Raw genomic sequence first — 15,302 nt, 5'->3', positions numbered from 1 at the left:
AACTAAATGACATATGTGAAAAAGATATAGAATTTAAGAGATAGCTCCGTTATCAATATTTGAGAATGTGGAACATGATGACTAGAGAGTTGATTACCAATTTATTAACAGCAGCCAGATTAATAATAGCTAGGAATTGGAAAACAAAGTCTGAATTTAGAATGGAAGAATGATATAATGAAATATGGAACATTGCTACAAATGATAAGTTAACTTGTAACTTAAAGGTTAAGAAAGGAGAGATGAAAAAGAATAATTTCTATGGTATATGGAGCAGATTTCTTGAATATGTGCTAACAAGAAGAAAAGTGAAAGTTCCAAATCAAGAATCAATGCAGTTCTGGAGAAGAGGACAATAAAGGAAGAAGAAGAATAAAGATAAGAGGAAGAAGAGGATTGCTGCAAGAGGTCCCGACTATGGTGGTGGGGAACACAGCTGATTTGTATTTTGGTTTATGTATTTTATGTTTATGTTGTAGTTTAAGAAAAACAGAAAAAAGAAAAATGAAAAGAAAAAGAGTGACAGAGCGGTGTGTCATCAGACATAAGTAGATTTGGCATTGCACTCTAAACTTCTGGATGATCTCAGTGCATTGGTGCATGTAACTGTTAAATAGTACAGGAGATAATAATAATAATAATAATAATAATAATAATAATAATAATAATAATAATAATAATAATAATAATAATAATAATAATAATAATAATAATAATAATAATAATAATAATAATAATAATAATAATAATATAGTACAGTCAGTGACCAGGAGGAGGAGATAAGATAGAGCCGCGCAGGAACCAAAGCTTAAATAGATGGAATCCATCAGAAATTTCTTAACAACACTTGCCCTTTGGAAGTAGCTCTTCACATATGGGCAAAAACAGTGTAGAGCTCGACCTGCTGCACATCACTTTATGGTGGCTTCAGGCAAATGTAGGGAAACTGCAAATACAATCATGAATTTGGACTGAAGAAGGAAGAAAACTCAGTGCTTGTGGAACTATGAATGTTGTTATGAGGTATGGGGTAGTAGAAGGGAGTCATGGGGTGAGGGGGAGCAGTGTCTGGGGCAGAGACATAACAATTTGAAGTAGAAGGACAAAGGGAACAGAGAGAGCTAACCCTACCATTGGGCAGAGTGAACCAGCTGCCTCAGGCATAAGATGGCGGCATACAGAGAATAATGCTAGGGTGCTGAACAGCCTGTGTTTCTCATTTGTCTTCATAGGTGGAAAACCTACTTTTTATTTTGGACCCCAGCTTCCTATTGCTAGATTGGCCGAGGGATTCTGGGACTTTATAGTTTTTGGAAGCTCTGGGCATTCCGGATGATAGAGTACCATCCTGGTACTGAAATATCAACTGCTAGTCTGGATGCCTTTTTAAATATATACTCACTTGCCCTTTCCTCAGGCAGGAATATCTTTTGGGTTGGACCTGGTAAATAATGTGATGCGTGTAAGTGAATGGTCAGAGAAGGAGCTGAACAGAGATAGACCTGGAGGAGAAAATCCAAAATCATCCCCCACACACCAGCAGTATATTTCTGGTTTGTTTGTTTGCTTGTTTGTTTCTTTAAAATACTTCAAGACCACCTTTCATTCCCACAAATGGCAGGAGCTTATAAAAGAGATTTGGGGTGGTGAACTAGAACAAATCAACCTGCCTCGAATATAATGTGAAAACACAAAATCAAGATTAAAACAAATTTGAAACATGAAAACAGCAGAGCATACTACCTACAGACTAACTTTAACATTTATTAAATGCCTGGGCAAGTAGATAAGTTCTAAGTTAATGCTGGAATGATACTACCATTGTGCTAATCAAAATTTTCCTCCTTTGACTGTTCACTTACACACATCACATTCTTTACCGGGGAAGAGCACTCTGAAAAGGGGAAAGCATCACTGAAGATGCTTCTATATTAACAAATTTCCCTTTTTAGAGGAACCTGCAAGCCAGCTTCCTTGAATATCCTAAAACACAGGAGATCCCTCCCTTCAGATTACTTACACCTCACTGATGAAGTCTTGAAAAATAAGCACAAGCTTCTTGCATGGGACTTTCAAGATGAGATATTTCACCAGCAATAAATTTCCCTGTCTGAGCAGGGATTCAAACTCAGGCCTCTTGAATCCTAGTCCATCTCTGTATGCATGACACCAATCTTATCATCTGCTAAACGCCATTCTCTAGAAATACAGTTTAATGTGGCTGTTTGAAAATATAACTATCCTAGATGTATGAAGCTGCTATGAAATGTCAGTTTCTAGCATTTCTCTGTGATGCCATCTTCACACATGCAAATGATAGTCTTCTGAGAGGGTGGGTGGGGAAGTTAAGATTGTTCAAGCCTGTGCTGCAGGATCAGAAGACCAGCAGTCGTAAGATTGAATCCACGTGACGGAGTGAGCACCCGTCGCTTGTCCCAGCTCCCGCCAACCTAGCGGTTCGAAAGCATGCAAATGCAAGTAGATAAATAGGGACCACCTCGGTGGGAAGGTAACAGCGTTCGGTGTCTAAGTCACACTGGCCATGTGACCACGGAAGATTGTCTTCGGACAAACTCTGGCTCTATGGCTTGGACACGGGGATGAGCACCGCCCACTAGAGTCGAACGCAACTGGACAAAAATTGTCAAGGGGAACCGTTACCGTTACCGTTACACAGCTGCACTGATCAGATTAAGAAACCCCTGGAGCTCCATTTCATACATGTACAAAATTGGGCACACACATACAGAATGTTCAATATCACCCTCAGAGAGCATTATGTAGCTTTGTAGAAAAAGGTACAGTATAATAATACTGTGATACCCAATATGGTGTTGTGGATAGAGTAACGAACTAGAACTCAGGAGGCCTGGGTTCAGAGCCCCCTCTGGAAGCTCACTGAGGAGATGGAACTGGCAAAACCATTCCTTAAATATCTCACTTAAGGTTGTTATAAGTTGGTTCCAGCTTTAACTGCTAGAAGTCAGTTTCAACAAATAATAATATTAAGCACATCCTCACAATGGTAAATGAATAGTCATATATCTGTTTCCTCAAAGTCTTAAAGAGGGCAGCAGATTTGTTATAGCAGAATATTAACTGGCCCTTTGCTTCCAGCCTAATATAGAGAAGTATATTTCAGGCTGGATAGAGCTGGAGACATGTAATACCAGAGAGTCGCCACCACAGCTTCTACAGGATTTTTGTTTGTTTGTTGCTTTGCCTGCATAATACTTTCAATGACTGGTTTGCCTGAGCTGTAAAAATATGAACTGTCCAATGTTTTATTTATTATTTATTTTATTTTTTTACATTATTTATATGCTGCCTTTCTCCTCATAGGACACCCAAGGTGGCTCACAACAGATAAAACAAGAAATGTAAGGACACTATATAAATATCACATTAAAAACTAAAAGAACTGCAACTGATTTATCATCCCACAGGAGGGGTGTATCAAGTACTCTCAAATGTTTTTGGTCTTGGCAATTTCCCAAGCCCTGTCCTGAGGGGATTTCCCAGCAAGACCTCCTCTGAAATAGCAAGGTTTCCCAGCTTCCCACAAAAACAAGAGCCCAGTTTCATTTTCCCCTTCATTTGTTCACCTTTCCCTTTTGTTCTGCACAGGAAAATGTCCTGCACTCTTTCATGCCCTTTCCGGTGAAGCCTACACAGTAAATAATTCATTCTGTGCAGTTTTGTGGTCCTTCTAGGGAGAAAAAGAGCACAAAGCTGCCAAGAAATCCCACAAGATTTCCTGCAAGATTTCGTGCGGGTGGGTGGACTGTAACAGAGAAATCTTGTTGCAAGGAGAACAATTTTTTTCTGTCTTCCCTAGACAGTTAAAGGCTGGAAAATGCATCCCTCTATCCTGCAGGATCAGTTCTCAGGATATAGGGAAAAGGAAATAACTTTCGCTCTGGGTATGACTACTTAGAACAATGATTCCCAGTCTGAGGTAATCCAGGCGTTCTTGAACTGAAACTCCCAGAAACCCCGGCCATCAGAGCTAGTGGTGAAGGCTTCTGGGAGTTGCAGCCCTTGAGCACCTGGGTTACCCAAAGCTGGGAACCACTAACTTAGAACGTCTTACTAAACCTGGAGCCCTTCAATGTTTTAAATTAAGATTCCATCATTTTTCCAGCTGAACTTGAGTCAGCCGTGCAGGCAGAGGTTCTCAGATGACCTCCCAAGAGACACTAGACATGCTTATGGAGACATCCCAAGACATTTTTCTTCCTTGAGCAGTAAAGAGCGTGCACACACACATGAACGTACACACCAGGCAGGTCAATGTACGCAGTACCCAAATCCAAGTTATGTACACCTGATGGAGAAAATCCCACAAGAACTCTCCTGACTCCCTAGCAGTAAAAAATATAATAACTCACACTTTGCTTCCATGACACCCAATATCTGTTGCCTGAGGTCAGCACCTTTGTTTTCCCAACAGTAGGGCCAGTAGTATTGCAGCAGCATCCTGACACTTCTTTGAATAAAAATTTGTCTGGCCTGATACGTTTTCTAACCACAATTTGGCTCTCTGTGCTTTTGACCTGCTTCTGTGCTCTTCTTTGTTCTCACCAGTCTTCACCCTGGCACTGTTTACCTGGTTCTTGGTTTTATCAGGCTTGTTACTCCTTACTGCCTAGACTTTTAGCTTTTCTTTCTTTCTTTCTTTCTTTCTTTCTTTCTTTCTTTCTTTCTTTCTTTCTTTCTTTCTTTCTTTCTTTCTTTCTGTCTGTCTGTCTGTCTGTCTGTCTGTCTGTCTGTCTGTCTGTCTGTCTGTCTTCCTTCCTTCCTTCCTTCCTTCCTTCCTTCCTTCCTTCCTTCCTTCCTTCCTTCCTTCCTTCCTTCCTTCCTTCCTTCCTTCCTTCTTGCTTGCTTGCTTGCTTGCTTGCTTGCTTGCTTGCTTGCTTGCTAAATCCATACTTTGGCAACCTTTGGGTCCTGTTCTGCCCTGTCGTGGCTGTGATCACCTTCCCCTGCCAGCTTTCCTGGAACATCTTGGCTTATTGCAGGTTGGCTTGCTCCTATTTCTGCTTGGGCCTCATCTAGACTTAGCTTACAGACAATAATGTGCCAGAGTATATGCCTCGTCCAAAACAACTGTACAAACAGAGAATAAAAAGTCTTTTGGGGGGACTACAACTCCCAGAATACTCCCGCCAGCATGACTCTTATTGTAGCACTGGTGTTGGGATGGCATCTTCATGGTTTCTGAGGGCTGCCTTAGACTGGTAGATGGCACAGGATGGACCATGTGGAACTCCTAGCTCTGTTTTGCAGCATCCTCATCCCAGCGCTCCTTAGCACCTGCTCTCTGAGGCAATATCTCACTCTAAATATAGGTCAACCCCCACCATATGTGAATCTTAGCCTTCCTTACTGCAAGCTCCTCGCTACGCCACATACTTTGCATTCTTCTTTGCTCATTCCCTCTCTAGATTTTTTTTCTACTTTCTTTCCCTTCCCTTCCTTTGAGGGCCCTTTCTTCTAAATCTCATCTTCCTGCCATACAGAATCAAACTATGGAATTTTCTCCACAAGATGTAGGAACAGCCAACAGCTTAGATGGCTTTGAAAGAGGATTAGACTAATTCAGCCAGGATAAAGCTATCAGTGGTTATTTAGCTGTAATGGTTACATATTTATATTATCAGAGGAAACATATCTCTTTATATGAGTTGCAGGAAAACACAAGTAGGAAAGTCCCATTGTTCTCATATCTTGTTTGTGGGTTTCCTATAGGAATGGCAGGATATTGGGATAAATAATCCTCTGTTCTGATCTGGCATGACTCTTGTTATATTTTACCTGCCAAAGTTGCTGCATTCTTCAGAGCTTGGCAACATTTTTTGTACTACAACTCCCAGAGTCCCTGGCCAATGGCACAGGGATGATAAAAAAGTAGCCCAAAAAATTCTCCCAGAAACTCACTAGCCTTAAGGGTTAAGGTAAAGGTTCCCCTTGACAATTTGTCCAGTCATGTCCGACTCTAGGCGGCGGTACTCATCTCCGTTTCCAACCCATAGAGCTAGTGTTTGTCCGCAGACAATCCTTTGTGGCCAATGTGACGAGACACGGAACGTCGTATACCTTCTCACCGAGGTGGCACCTATTTATCTACTCATATTTTTGCATTTTGCATGGTTTCGAACCGCTAGGTTGGTGGGAGATGGGACAAGCAATAGGGGCTCACTCCGTCACGTGGATTCGATCTTACAACTGCAGGTCTTCTGACCTTGCAGCACAGAGGCTTCAGTGGTTTAACCCACAGTGCTGCCACGTCCCTGTTAGCCTTAAGAGTTAGTCTCCCATTAAAGAATAAAACAACTAAATTTAGACTATATTTTGGGCATAAGTGGAGAAGACAAGACTCACTAAAAATGATGCTACCAAAAGTGGAAGACAATAAGAAAAGTGGAAGATCTAACACAAGATGAATTGACTTAATGAAAGAACCCACAGTCTCTAGTTCAGAAGGGATGTTTAAGATAGGATTTTTAAAGTAATTAATGCAATAGGGTCACTTTCATTTGGAAGTGACTTGTGGGAACATTGTTACATCAGAAAAGAAATATTTCCATGCTCTGGTCTTCTTAGGCCTCCTGTCTAGGGCCATGCAGTTACCACCTCCCTCTCCTAAGCATTTCTGCTTATCTTCTCTCAATATTTATTTATTTGTTTGTTTGTTTGTTTATTTATTTATTTACCACACCATCTAGTGACATGCCACCGTTCTAAGTGGTTTCCAGCACAGAACATACACATAAAAGAAAGCAATCATTTCCCACCCAAACCAAAGAAGTATAAACACGAGAACTTGCAAAACCTATAGCAAGATTTTATACTATACTATGTATTTATGTTATGTATTTTATCTTTGTATAATCAGGTCTATGACCGTATAATAAATCTTTTTACTAACAATAAGAAGTATATAGAGGAGGACAAGGCTCCTTAGAAGCAAAGACGGTGGCAACAGAATAAAATTACAGAACTGCAAAATACAATCGACACATAAATAAAAATAAATAACAACAATTATAAAGGGAAGATGTCCTGAAATGTTCCCTAAAAAGCAATGTCTTTATGCTTTCTAAATATTATGAGATAGCCTCGAGAGACTATGGTAACATGCGCTGAATAGAGGATTTGGAACAGCATCTAGTGTGGCTAAGAAGGCCAATTCAGGAGTGACAATCCCTTCCACGCTCAGGACAAATACAGTCTGTCCCCTGTCCAGCTCCCTGATTTTGCTGGTTTCGGGACTGCCTCTTTGCCTTGGCCTGCTGGACAAGGGTCTCTTCCAATTGGGAGAGGCCCTGCTGCACCGCCTGCCTCTTGGCTGAACGGTGAGGTGTCAAGGTTTCCCATCTGATGAGGTCCATTCCTAAGGCCTTCAGATCCCGCTTGCAGATATCCTTGTATCGCAGCTGTGCTCTCCCTCCAGGGTGCTTTCCCTGCACTAATTCTCCATACAAGAGATAACAGGAGGTAAGGACCCTCAGAATGTACTGTTTTAGAGTACAACCCCTATCCTTTGCGGGGTGGCCAGGTCAGTAGCATCCTATTCCTTGTGATCGCAGGGCCAAAATCTGGATAAATAAATATTTTCCATGTGGGGATAGCATGTGAGGAAACAATTTCAGTCAAGAGAATGTGGTACTTGTGATGTCACAAGGATAAAAGCAGGCAAGGGTTGGGAGGGGAGAAGTTATTTTCCTCTTCACTCAGTGGAGGCAAACCTTTTTCGGCTTGAGTGCCCAAAATGAGAGGGTGCGGAAGAAACCAGTGGCTGCCGTGCTGCCCGGAAGACCAGAACCGGAACAGGAAGTGGCAGTTTCAGGGGGAATCATGGGCACAGACAGGAAGTTAAAGGGCGAATCATGGGGACAGATAGGAAGTTAAAGGGGGAATCATGGGGACGGACAGGAAGTTAAAGAGTGAATCATGGGGACAGATAGGAAGTTAAAGGACCCAGAACAGGAAGAGAAAGGGGGAATCCCGGCTGCAGCCACTTCAAAAGGTTTGTCGCGTGCCAGAAGAAAGGGCTTCGGGTGCCAGCTGTGGCACACGTGCCATAGGTTTGCCATCTCTGCTTGCTGGTGGTGCTGTGGTGCAGATGTTCATTCTCCTTGCCTTGCTCCAAACTTCCCAATGAACTCCAGGGCAGTCTCAAAATGCCAGGACCAGGTCAAGGAGGTTGGGGCACCTTCATGCCACTTGGAGCACCACTAGACACTTTCATGCTGATTTGTGCTGGAACTACATTTTTTGATTAAACCAGAAAAAGTACACTTGCTGCAGGGTTACCTGCACACAGGTATGGCCCAGTTTGTCACATACATCCAGATTGCAGTGTTTTTTTCCTGTGTTCCAGTCCAGTGTGGGTGAGTGTGTCCACTGTTGCAGTGGGCATGCTGGGGGCTGAGTGGGATATCACAAAATCTGCTCACACCACCTCTTTTTAATTTTTTAAGGTGTGGCATGCCCTTTTTGATGTGTCATTTTAATTAAAGGTTAAAGAAAACTGAATCACACATTTGCATAGGTGAACAGAAGGGCAAAGGAGAAAAAACATCAAAGAAACAATGGTGGTTGAGGGAGAAGCAAAGGGGGTGGGGAACTAGAGAGGTGGGGATGGAGTGGGCAGACAACTGGCAAGGAAAAAGGGAGCAATCTTATACCACTTGTTACTGTGGTGTATATGGGGAAAACAGCACAAATGATTCGGATTGGACACCATTTTGAAACACAGTAGGGTTTGACATTGTAAGCTACGATAGGAGTCACTGTGGCTTTAATCTGAGAGCATAGTTTTGACCTTAGTGAGCCCTTCCATCAGCTGCAAATGAGTGGAGGTGGATGTCCAGACCTTTAAAACCTCCTCACAAACACAAATTTGACTTTTTTCCTCCCCTGGTAGTGTTGTCTCAGAGATTTGTAGTCCAGTCAGGAGGTCTAAAGAAGCATAGCAGATTCTGACACTTCAGCCAGGACGTAGAGACGTGGCAAATCCACGGGTCAAAAACAAAACAGAAGGAAGGAAGGAAGGAAGGAAGGAAGGAAGGAAGGAAGGAAGGAAGGAAGGAAGGAAGGAAGGAAGGAAGGAAGGAAGGAAGGAAGGAAGGAAGGAAGGAAGGAAGGAAGGAAGGAAGGAAGGAAGGAAAGATTGCACCTGCAACTCTTGAATTTTCATAAATTTAGAAGAAATCAAACAATGGAGGAGAGTGGAAAGATGAAATTTTTCCCTGTTCAAATTGTGGGGGTGGTAGGGGAGGAAACAATTTCAGTCAAGATATAATAGACTGAATCAGGCAGACTCCTTCTCTGTTCTCACAGAGGCAATTCTATTCTTCAGAAGGAAGTTTGGGGGCCTGAAGTGTATTTTGAAGTATCAGTAACACCACCCACAAAGTAAAGCTGACACCGTCTAGCAGTGAAGACTTCACAAGTTACTGAGCATATGGCCTCTGGCACATGATTATATATATAACTGTATAGCTCAACCTATTATAAGCACATGCTACACAATCCCTCAAAAGAGAGAAATAGTGTGAATGCAGACCTAATTTTTATATACAATTGCTAATATGTTAGTGTTACTTTTGAATAGTTCTATAATGAATTAGTATTGATTTTGGAGACAAATAGACTTCAAAGTGAAGTAAGAAGATCAAAGAATAAACAAGTAAAATGGGGTTTCTTGGAGACAGGACACATTTTGTGGAACTGTGGAGATATCCAATCAGTGCAGCACTTATGCCTCACCATGTGTACAAAAAAAAAAAAAAAGAAAGAAAAAGAAAGATTTAGCAAATGACCAATATAATGCTATTAAAGTCTTCCACTTCTGGTCAAAATTAGTCTAATTATTTTAACATTTTAATTTTTTTACCTATATTTCATATACATTTGACCAAACTCTGGGAGGCAGTGGAACACAGGAGGGCCTGGCATTCTCTGGTCCTGGTCCATGGGGTTATGAAGAGTCGGACATGATTTAATGACTAAACAACAACAAATATTTCATGTACATTCATAGTTTTAAATTGTGCAATGCTCTGATACAAATAAATAAAGAAAAAGGGGTTATGTCCTAGTCAACATGTTTTTTTAACCTGGCAGGAAGTTCATAAGTGGGATAGAAATTAACAGCAATGATAATTTGAAACTGTTAACTGTGGATGTATCATTTTTTTTTTAAAAAAAACACAGCTTACAAAGTTACTTTTCAAAAGTTATTTATTACTGTTACTTCTAATAGGAAATCCTAACTAGTTATCCTTTCTTCTTCTTTTTAAAAAGACCAATGAGTGACTCATTACTTAACAACACAAAACAAACAGTGTAACAAGCTCTAAATCCAGAGGACTAAGAAAATGACTTCAGCCAGAGACTTTCGACCCTGGTGGGAACCTCCTGAATTTGATAAAGGGGTCCCCAGTTGCCACCAGTCATTCTTTGCTTCAAAGCAGCAGGCAAGGTGATCTGTTGCTTGTTTCTCATCTATTCCTGTACAAGCTGAAAGGCAACACAGAACTTCCCACAGCTCAAAACACGGAAGGGCAAGATGATAACACTGCATCCCCTGCCGATCTTCTTGGCAAATAAAACAGCGACAATTGAGTTGTCACTCAGCTGCAGGGCTGCTATTTTGCTGTCAATGCTGTCAGGGTGTTGGGTATTTTTTTTGGAAAAAAAATATTTGAGCCTTATTTCTTTAGAAGTTTCAAGTAAAGTACAAATAGCCGCAAATTAAAGGCTTATCTCTGAAAAAAAATCATCCTTGTATCCCTAGTTTGCATACCTGATTTAGATAACTAATTTAGATTTAGATAACTAATATCCCCATGAAATCCCACGAACCAAATTATAGGCACATAAAAAGCATCACAAGAAGTATAAGGTGTGTATTCAGTAGTACTGTACTGCTGGCCCAAACATATTCATTTGTTTTTTGGTCCCTAGTTTATCAGATCACTGTTTTCCCTGGAATTGTGCGCTTTGACTGTCTTTAACTACAACTCCCATCATCCCCAAACCACTGGCAAGGATGGTCGAGGCATCATGCAATAAGAGTGGCATGTCGAAAATGTCTCCAGCGCATCATATAAGGAAACACCAGCATCAGAGTTTGAAAACGTTTTATATATATAACCAAAGCTGGACCTTCCCTATCTATCTATCTATCTATCTATCTATCTATCTATCTATCTATCTATCTATCTATCTATCTATCTATCTATCTATCTATCTATCTATCTATCTATCTATCTATCTATCTATCTATCTATCTATCTATCTATCTATCTATCTATCTATCTATCTATAGTCAAAAATTGATGTTCCCAAGCTCAAATGAGAATATTGGCTATTTTGTCATGGATTGTGTGGGTGATGAGGAACTTTTTGGCCATAGGTGCTCAAATATGTATAATATGTCCTGAATTCAGTCACTACTCAGTAACTAGTCTGGCCAAAGCACTACATGTTACACTGAAAGATCATGATCCAATCTCTGTAAGGATTTTTTTCACCAAAGTGGAGATTTGATGCTGTGGAAGTGACTGGGCTCCACTCAGCTTTCACCCAAGAAGATGTATGTCTTTGTAAGGGGAAGAGCAGAGAGAGGACCTCCTCAGGTTTCCTAGATTGTCCTTTAACCGCTGTGACTTGTATTAGTCTTCTCTCAACTTTAGATTGCTATTCTTGGGGTTGCTGATATCAGTTCTTTCCTTCTTGCATCTTTCCTTGGTCCTTTCAAAGAGGATATGTCTTCTCTTTGTTCTGTAGAAATGAAAAGGTCAACCATGGCTTCCGACGTCTTCAACTCTAGCTGTGGTCTCATAAGGGAATAGATCACAATTTGGACCACTTGTGGAGCAGTCCAGTGATCACATGGCAAAATGCGCTACAACACAACCCTGATCTGTGCCAAAGCTAGACCTTTTTGGTCCAACTGTGGAGCCTCTACTTTTGGGGGCCAGACTGGAGTGATTCCCAGGCAGACAGAAGGCTCACTTTAAGGGAGATCACTCCAGTTAAAGCAGCTCTTCCTGGTGTGATAAGGCATGAACCTTTGTAGGTGTCTGATTGCAACCTTAGTTAGAATTACGACTTCTATCACCTTTCCTATCACATGTGTAACTCTCTAATAAGCACAAGCTTTCCTATTTTCTTAGAAATAAGTGTGCATATGATTCCTTTACAAAGGGAGAAGTGAGCTTGGGTAATCATTTGGAGTTTCAAAGGGCTGAAGCCATAAGCAATATCATTCTGTGCCTCTGCAACAGAAATTGCCTTCTAATATTTTCCTGAAAAATATGGTGGGTGATCAGAATTTTTTCTCATGTAATTTTCACTATGTAAATTGCCTCTATATCCCTACTCATGCTTCATATTTGCTCTGTGGTTGAAATACAAGTATATACACAGTATATATAACGTGCCTGTAATTAACACACTCTCTGCAGATGAAATAACAGCTTGTGAGAGGTAGTGATTTAGATCAGGAAATTGGTGTGGGAGAGAAAGCTTGAATGTCTCCCAGTTCCTGTTCAAATTAGCAGACCATCACCACATATGCAGAGGGAATATTGATAAACAATTCACAGATATCCCCGTGAATTACTGTATATAAAAGGCCTATTTTATACCCCAAAAGAACCTTCCTATATAAAGAGCCTTTCCCCCTTAATCTGTATGTCAGCGCTTTAGCTGCCACCACCATTTGTTTCCTTTTTCACTCAAACTCATTGTTCATTGCATGGATTTACATTAGATAACACATGGGAATAACAAATAGCTGCTTGATCAAGAATGTAAAGAGTGAAATACATTTATACATATATTTACATGTTGGAGTTATATATAGGGTGTCTTGCAGTGGCTTGCAGGGATTAGCTGTATGGGTTTGTTTGTAATTTGAGGAAGCTGATGTATATAAAATGGATTCCTGAGAATCCCTACATTTGTTTTTAAAAGCAAGATAGCTAAACCTAAGGCTGAGCTCCCAGCGAGCCTCAGTTCCCATTAAGTCCTGCAAATCACCTGTCACAGTGGCCCGGTTGCAGAACCAAGAAAATCAAATATGAAATAAATCTCTTTTTTCAGAATCAGCAGCAAGCACATGGATGGTGTTGGAGGAAAAGATTAATAGACTCAGAAAATAGGCTCTCACAGCAGCTTTCCAAACAAACAAGATCAGGAGCAGCATTATGGCAAGTGTTGGGGACTCAAGTCCAGGCCCTCAGCATGCCAAATAGTAGGGTAAGTAGCAGCGTGCACTACCAGTTAAAGAGCATGGCCCCTGTATGATCATTGACTCCAGAGCTCAGAATCACCTTTCTGCCTGAGACCGCATCTGTCTAATGCATCTCTGGGTAAAAGAAGGAAAATAAGTAGAAGGAAACAGCTGCACACTCTCACGAGAAAAGGAAAATGGATGGACATATTGACAGACACTTATACCTTTCCAATCATCTGCCTAAAGGTCTGAGATTTTGTGGCAGAGGGAGTGAGCTGAAAGGAATGGGAGTCATTGCATAGCCGCCAAACATAAGCCTAAAAAAAATTATAGTTGTTTACTGACTTATTTCAGTAAACAACTATAATATTTTATACTTAGTGAATGACTGGGAAACATTCCTGTTCCTGTATCTCTCTGCAAGTAATATGACAAGAGACTTTAAGCAAAAACAGTTCTAATGTTAATCTGCTAATGCAAATCATATTTTTGTGAGAATTTTTAAAAGGAAATAGGAGTGTGCAGACCAGATCTAGACTGACACTTTAATAGCTGCAAAGAGTTATAGGTTTTCCCCATTCTGTGGTCCCTACAATACCCTGTATGGTGTAGTGGATAGAGTGATGGTCTAGGACTTGGTTCAAACCCCAGCTCAGCCATGAAAGCTCACTGAGGGTATAGAAGTGGTAAAACCACTCCTGAAATATCTAATCTATCTTAAAAGCCCTATTAGGCTTGCTATAACGCTTGGTTCTGACTTTACAGCACATAAAAACAAATGGTCCGGATCATTGAAGGTCTCACAGAGCTGCAATCTCTTTACAATTTTCAAAGAATTAGCTGTGTTAATTTGTGTAAGCGTATCTAGATACAAACAGAATAAACAACAACAATATCATGGAAACTAAAGCCTGTTATATTTCAGCATGAGTTTCTGTGGATATATCTACTTTGTTGGGTATATCTGATGAAGTGGGTTTATCCACAAAAGTTTACATAGAAATATTACAGCTGATATTTGAGGTGTCACTATGTTTTTCTTTTATTTCTGCCTTAATCTGATTACAAAAAGCATCAATGCAATTACTAATTGTGTTCATATTATGTCAGTTTTGCTGATTCTGTTAAAGAAAGGAAGAAAATAAAGTTCAGAGAGGGGCCTCCAGCTTTGCCTCTCCCTGAAAGCTGCACACCTTTCTTACTTGTTCTGTCTGTCTGGCACAGGGATGGCTGTGGTGACCCACATGTTCTGCAATAGACACTTTACACAATTTCAGAAGACACCTTTTAAATCAATACATACATGTAGAGATTTAAACCCCCCCCCCCAAAAAAAAACCCAGACCTAATAGGAGAAGCTTGGCTTCTGAAGCTTTGGGCAGGCTCCAGAGCCCAGAAGTTGTCACCTGTACCTCACACAAAAGGTGATAACTTTAAATCATATACTCCAGTGTTATAACCTGTAGGATAGGCCTGTCTTCAAGTATAGCATACTCTGTAGCACAGGAATCTGGGAGCGATGCTAGCAGCCGCAAAAGGATTATCCTTCATTAGCAAGAGATAATCATGGCATCAGCAGTTTTTACATGCAGAGTTCTCTACTTAAGCCTGACATAGCAAGAAGATACCAAAACGGAGGTACTGAGGCTTGGGTGTATTATGTTCCATTAGGTTGCATCCTACTTATGGCCACCATGTCAGGTAGTTTTACCAATGCTACCCACACCCAATGCTCTGCTTGGCCATTTTCCATGGCCAAGCAGAGCATTGAACCCAGGTCGTTGAGTCCCACCATGTCATCCTGTTCACTACATCACAGTGGCTGGTATCAGCCTTAGTCCATATCAAAAGCTAATCAATTGGGTGGTGGGGAAGATACGTTGTGTTTGGTTTGTTTGGTTTTAAACTAGCAAGGATAATATGTATAGGGATGATGTACAAGAATATACACTAATGCATAGATAATCATAAAGATTTTGGACATCACAATTACATTGTGCAGCAGGACCCTGTATAGCTGCTGGCATTCCATTCTCAGACATTTCTG

At 40.8% G+C, this 15,302-nt stretch overlaps 1 protein-coding gene across 1 annotated transcript in view; it reads right to left on the bottom strand.

Annotated features, from left to right (window-relative positions):
* The window catches only part of CACNG6 (calcium voltage-gated channel auxiliary subunit gamma 6), a 36,290-nt gene that overhangs the window by 14,530 nt on the left and 6,458 nt on the right, over nt 1-15,302 (bottom strand). The window lies entirely within an intron of this gene.

This window comes from Pogona vitticeps, chromosome 6, assembly GCF_051106095.1.
Source record: "Pogona vitticeps strain Pit_001003342236 chromosome 6, PviZW2.1, whole genome shotgun sequence".
In the NCBI taxonomy this organism is placed as follows: Eukaryota; Metazoa; Chordata; class Lepidosauria; order Squamata; family Agamidae; genus Pogona; species Pogona vitticeps.
The sequence above is the reverse complement of the archived record's forward strand: the minus strand, read 5'-3'. Positions and strand labels throughout refer to the sequence as shown.